Source organism: Lycium ferocissimum, chromosome 5 (genome assembly GCF_029784015.1).
Source record: "Lycium ferocissimum isolate CSIRO_LF1 chromosome 5, AGI_CSIRO_Lferr_CH_V1, whole genome shotgun sequence".
NCBI classification, from domain to species: domain Eukaryota; kingdom Viridiplantae; phylum Streptophyta; class Magnoliopsida; order Solanales; family Solanaceae; genus Lycium; species Lycium ferocissimum.
In genome coordinates, this window is record NC_081346.1 from 30,900,457 (window position 1) to 30,907,707 (window position 7,251).

Below are 7,251 nucleotides of genomic sequence, written 5' to 3' on the forward strand. Positions count from 1 at the left end.
AGGTATGGAAATCAGCAGTAGGGTCAAACCAAACATGAAATTGTTGTTCTCTGTTGCCTTTGGCTTGGCTAAACACATTAGTGTGCAGAGTATAAGGATCACCTCTTAGATTTTCCAAGAATTCAAAATCTATCAATTTCTTCCCAGCTAACCGAGATTGACTTCGGGATAATTCCTACAACTTCAAGTGGTACCTCAAACATACCTAAGTATCGACAAGATTTGTTCGTCTTGCTTCAAGTAAAGGTTTTGAACTATACCTATCCTCATGTTTTAAATGCCCTCACTAGAAAGAAAGTCCCTTTTTCACACATATTTAGTATTTTTGAACTTTGGGACGTCTAGAGAAGTACACTCATACTCAGAAAGATGTTCAATGCATGCAATTATGATACCATAAGCTTGGCCGTCATGTAAGTATCCACTAATGTAAGAACCCTTATCATAGGATCACGTAGGGCTTGTTATGAGTTTGTATTGTAGGCTTGGGAAAATGTAGGATATCATTTGGATAATGAGTGACTAATCCTTCCCTGAGCGTTGCACTACGTCCGTGCTTGGTATTTGTGTGCTCTGACGCTGATCTGTTTCGATTAGTTGTCCCTTTCTTTTGTACTTGTGCGACTTCTTTTGCAAGTTGGAGCCTTTTTTCATTTTTTTGGAGTTCGGGTTGTATGCCGAGACTCTTTGGGGATTAAGAGAATGAACTCGGGTTGTATTCCCGAATTCCTGATGTTAATTCCGGGTTGTATGCTGGAGTGTGAAAAATAAAGAGGAATGATGGGTTGTATGCCCGAGATCCTGAATGATGACTAATGTTTTTTTTTTTTTTTGGCTCCTTCTTACTTTGGAGGTCGTTCTTCGTCTTTGTTTTCATGGGACTTTTGTATCTTTTTGTTGTTGGCAACTTTAGCTTGGATCTTTATCCACGGTTGCACATTTCTAGTACGCTAACTCAGGGAGGTTGGGCCAAGAGAGGGATAGTGCATGTAAGCACTCAGAAATGGTATAGGCTTATGGTGTGGTTGTCAAAGAAAAGGCTTTAGGCTCAAAGGGGGAATGCTAGGGATAATGTTATTTGGTAGGTCAAAAAGGTTCAAACGGGCCAAAGAAGGCCTACGATCCTTTCCTATATCAAGTGTTACTCATAATTTCGCCTCAACAGACATTCAGGCCAAGTTCTAGATCACAATGCAATGCAATTGAATGCTGTCTAAAGCTCACCACACAATGCACATGAACAATGAGGTTTGTTTTGTTCTTGTCTTATAAGCATGCAAGAGAATTTTTTAAGTGTCACTTAAGGTGTGAAGAGAGGTACCAAAAGAATCTATGGTTTACCACGAAATCAGTCCTTTCCATCATATCGATCGTTACTTGTTTCTTTCCTATGCACATTCCTAACTATGACGGTACCAACCAAGTCAAAGATATGAATCTAAAAAATATTTTTGTATTTTCTGAATAAGGCGTACCGAACCCAAGAAGGGTCGCCTACGTATCTCATCTTTGATGAGAATCAGGTGCACGTAGTTTGTTCAGATAGGATAGAAAGGAATAAAATATTTTTGTGATTTTCAAAATAAAGGATTTTTTTTGTTTGTGATTTTTTGAATAATGAATACCGAACCCAAAAGGGCTGCCTATGTATCTCATCAAAGAAGAGAATCAGGTGTGCGTAGTTCTTGCAGATAAGATATAAGAAGAGATGTCGATTGAAGGCGGAGTTTTCCTGGTACTCCGACAGACGATGAAGGGTGTGCCAATCGTAGGTACGGGGCTTTGAAAATTATCCATGAAAGGACCAATCGTAGGATCAGAGCTTTAACAATACTCTGGCCAAGCAGTCGAAAGGGGGACCGATTGTAGCCAAGCTTTGAAAATACCTTGACAGGCGGTCAAAAAAATTGACAGATCGTAGCCAGAGCTTTGAAAAATGCTCTAACAGGCGGCTGAGAAAAAGGATGCCAACCGTAGATGGAGCATTGACACTACTCCAGTACGTTGACAAGATTATTATGGAGGAGAAGGTCGGACTTTGGCAGAGCTTTGACACTACTCTGAATCCATTGGCATGGTTGGCTATGAGGAAATATCAACATCGGTGGAGCTTTTAAAATAATCCACGTCTGCTGGCAAGGTGATAAAAGGGGATGTCGACCTTTACGAAGTTTCTAAAAATACTCCGCGCGTATCGGTAAGATTGCAATGATTGGGTGCCAAATTATTTGTGGAGCTTTGACATTACTCCTTGTCAGTTGGCACGACTATTGTATAGTTGAGGGGGAAGGATTTACTTGTTTTGAACCCTTAGGGTTGAAAAATAAAGGTCGATACGCCAAAGTTCCACGGCCTGCGATGCTTGGTAGAAGAAGAAAAGCTTATATCCCAGATTTTGGGACCAAAGCCAGGTGATGGTTGGGGTAAGGCTGGTATTGCCACTGTCGGTTTGGATTTCAAGGGGTTGATTGACGCTCTTAGAAGTCTTTATGGAGAGTGTCTTTGAACTGGTCCAAAATAATTGTCCCAGTTTTTTATTCTGGTGAATTATTTGGAAACAGTGGGGAGACCCTACACCGAACCCTTGTGTAGGGTTGCCTATGTATATTGTCAGGACAAGAATCAGGTCAGATGTAGTTTGGGTAGATACGGTGTTGTATGTGATTTGTATGATTTCTATGAATTGGTAGTTGTATTGAAAAGAAGTGAGGTTATGTACAAGAGTTTGCATATGGAAAAAGTGCGTTCCAGAGATGGGAGGAATGTACAAGACTGTTTTGTATTAAAAATGAATGGTAAAGTCAAAATGATGGTAGCAAATATCGAAATTGGGTATGAAAAATAATGTGGCTGTGAGGGTGGTCGTAAAGACCAAAAAATGGGTGTGAGGGTTTGGAAAGGTTCCAAGCTCAAAGACAGTCAACCAAAAATTGTCCGATAAAGCAGACGAGGCGGAAGAAGGTATGTCTAGTATATATATACAACTAAAGAATGTCTAATAAATACAGTATGTGAAACAAATAAAGAATATGTAAGATGCAAAGAGCATGTAGAAAATAAAGAATGTGTGACAAATAAAGAATGAAATTAATCCGACTAAAGCAGTGATCAAAATTATACGTAAACGGCCTAAGAATTCTAAGAGTAGATTCACCTAAGCTGATAAAGAATATTCAGACAACTGCGAGATGGCAAGTAGTAAGACTAGCCCACCAATCTCTGAAACTAAGGAGTTTGAAGAAGGTTCGGAGGAGCACAAAGCACAACTCGCCTGCACAATATGTGTATGTGTACGGCCAAAGACTCAATTGAAAGTGGATGATAGTATAAGGAAAGCAGTAACATGTAGTGTCTTCAAACAAATAAAGAACACAAGTTTGGCTTTGGCTTGCGACCTTTCAAACATATTATTGTAGCAACTCATGACATATATAACAAGTAATAATAGTAAAAACAGATAAATAATCAAATATCCCTCAAGTGTTCACTTAAACTAAGTCTACTAAGGTCAAAACCTAGGTAATATCCCTAGCGGAGTCGCCATTCTGTTATGCCCTATTTTGAACGGGTCCAATATAATTTGCAACTTTCCAATTCTTCTAACTGGTTTAAAAAGGGGTTAGAGCCGCTACCTTATTTTTAAGCAAAAACAGGAAACCTATATGTATTTGTGTGTCTACTCCATTTTTTAGTCCACAAAACCTATGAGATTCTAGATAAGGGTTTTATCTACCCCGAGGAAAAGGTATTAAGCATCCCTCAAAGCCTGTCCGAAGACAGTCCTTAAACTTAGTTTAACTGAACACTAGAGGGGGGGTTATCTATCCGTTTACCATTATTATTACATGTTTTCAAAATGTTATGACTTCATGAAAAGCTACACTAGGTGATAATATACTAAGTATATACAGTGTATAAAAATTTATTTATATCAAGTATCAAGTATTCATAAAGAATGTATATTAAAAAAGAATATATAAAAGAGGAACAGAGAATGTACCTCGTAAGTATAAAAGTGTATCTGTTAGTATAAAGAGTGTATATATGTTAGTGTAAAGAATGTATAAAAAAATGCAAGAGTATGTAAAATAAATATATCAGGTATATAAAGAATGTATGTCATGTATATAAAGGAATGTAGATATGTGAAACATATAAAGAATGTATTTCAGATATAAAAGAGTGTATATCAACAAAAAAAAATGTATAAAAAATTGTATAACTAGATATATCAATGCATAAATAATGTAAAAAGACTTTATGAATATTCATTAGTGTAGAGATCTTATAGAACAAAAGAATTCTGAAAAAAGTGAAGTCGATTTAACTTGTTTCTACCGTTTCGTAAAAAAAAGTATTTGTTTAATGAATATCCTATCAAAAGAATAAGGAACAAAAGAATGGTAAAAAGTATTGGTAAAAAATAAGTATAAGGAATTGTGGATAAAAAATGAGTGAAAATGCGTAACGCCTCTAAAGAATAAAAGATTTGTAAATGGACGACTTAATATTTACCTTGCGTCAAAATGTGGATTTAACTCAACTAAAATATGTATTAGTGTACACGAAACAATATAAAATGTAAGTTGTATTAAAAGTGTATAAAGAATATAAAATAAAGGATGGACTAGTATTTTTGCCTAAACGTCAAAAGTGTGAATTTAATTAACGAAGCATTTATACCAAGTCAATTTAATCTATTTATGAAAGTATTGACAACCTAAGTCTTGCCTAGAGCGAATGGCAAATTTTAAGTTAAACAAACAAGGCGACAAGTAAATAAATATATCAACCCGTTTTCCAAAAATAAAGTTTCCACTATACTACGAGTTTATGTTTTGTACAATTTTAAATAACGTGCGCGAAAGTAAATACAAACAAGGATTTGATGAAGTCTTCGGGTTTCTTCCGAGTGTCGTCTTCGGGATGTGTCTCCAGGTACCTGTATAAACACTTAGTAAAAGTGTTAGTAAGTGAATAAATAATTATCGATTGAATTAAAGAAATAATGAATAAACTTAAAATAAAAACCCATCTTTTGTACAGGGGAGGCCTTGGAAATCAGACGGAAATTTCTTCATCGGTCATTTGGGTGTAGTATTTACCCAAATCAGTTTAAAATAAAATGATACGAAGGCTGAAGGTGTCAACAATGGTCTCGAGCATCGCGATGATAGCGAGTTGGATGAGAAAGGTTTAAAGACTGCACTATTAGCCGTCGGAGTAATATTTTCGGGCACAAAACCAACATGATATTAACAAAAAAAATATAAAAATAATCCAAAAATGGCACAGTAGCAGCAAAAACAGTGGCCAACCAGCCAACCAAAATTATTAGGAAAAAATGGTGCGAGTCCAGCAACGACAGTAATGAAAGAGGGATAGTCCATGTCATCGGAAAATTTCGCCAAATCTTTGTAGCAACAGTAAATAACATAGGCAAAGCAACTCATAAATAGCAAGACAAATTAATTTAAAATAGCAAAGAACCCAACGATACAGAGCAACAATTAAAAATGCAAGTTTGTAAGAATGGGTCATCGGAGTTGGGGTCATCTCCATTTTGCTGGATTCCGACTTAAGCCGCTAGCGTGGGGAGCGCGAGAGAGAGAGAGAGACGAAGGGCTGTAGCGGTGTCATGGGGCTTGTACTTGAGAAAAGTAAAAAATACAAGTAAAAATAGAGGGAGAAAGGGCTGGTGGTGTCGTTTGGCTGGAGTTCGCGGTAGTTCGTGGTGGCGGTTTAGTTGCTGGCTGCTCCGGTTCACCGGAGTATAAAGCTCCTCACCGGAGCAGTGAAGAAGACAAAAGGAAGGGGGGTCGTTTGGGGTGTTTATTTCATGGGGTTTGAGTTCGTGGTGATAGCTCGTCAATTTTTCCGGCGTCGTGGGTTCGCCGGAGCTGGGCAGTGGGGGTGGTGGTCGGTGTTAATGGAGAGAGAGAGAAAGACGAAGTAGGGAGCGAAGTGGCGGGGAAGAGCAAAGGGAAAAATGGGGGAAGCGCGGCGTGGTGGTGTTTCTGTTCGTGGGGGTGTGGTGGGAGTTCACCGAAGCTCGGAGCTCCGGCGTGAAGGGGTGGCGGCGGTTTGATAGAGAAGTGAGGAGAGGGAGAAAATGTTTAGGGTTTTTTTAAGAAAAAGGCAAAAAATCTGAAATTTTGTGTGTGGTGTGTGTGTGTGTAAATGAAGACAAAAGATGAAAAAATACATTAAACCCCCCAACTTGTTTTATAAAATAAAGTGACCCATTTTATTTTCCAAAAAATATAAAGCCATACCCCCCTTGTCCCCTCAATGCTCATTTTAATCTTTGGGTTATTGTCCAATGGGGATTTCACCCTTTTAACCAATGTATAAAAATCTATTAATCAATGGATCAAGAACCCAACCCATCACCTCAAATGTCAACTTTTAAAGGTGGGGGAGACCTTGACTTGATCGAATTTTTGCTCTGCATTTAAAAATTAATTGCTTCGATTTTCTCTGCACTGGCGGACTATACTAAAATATAGTTAATTAATACATGTATAAATAATAATGTAAGTATAAAAATATAAATATTAATGTATAAGATATAAAAATGTACTGCTATAAAATAAAGAGACAATTATTAATTGCACAAAATGGTAGTATTACGCTGTACATGTGTAAAAATAATGATTCTTAAAAATGACAATAAATTGATAAAATTCCTAAAATAAGGATAATCATCAATAAATTGTCGAAAAATGTAAAAATGTGTAAAAAGCTATTTCGTGCTTTTTAACGAATCAGGACCACTCGAAACGTTAATTTCAAGCACGGCGAGCCAAAATTAGGTGTCAACAGGCACCACAGTATTAAGAATCCGTACTATACGGTTGACCTTCGAATTCTAAAGTATGAGTATTTGCTTAAACTGCTGATTTTGTGTTTATTTTCCCGTAAAAAAGAACTATCATGCATATCATGTATTTTGGAAGAATATATCCCTTTTATTTTTAGGAGTATCGTAGTTTCGGATTTATATCATCCGAGTATAAATAGTTCCCTTTATGTATAAGGAATAAGTATAAATTGTAAAGGAGACGTTGTTTATAATTTATTTATTTTATACTCATACACCGGGGTTCGGGTCGACTCGTATTGGTACGTTTCAGTCTTATCCGGAACTTTATATTACGCGTAGGTTCTTTAATCGTTTATAAAGGTGTTTTATACTTGAACGAGTATATCCCGTCTTTAAAATATAAGTTGATTTGGGCCACTTTGGGC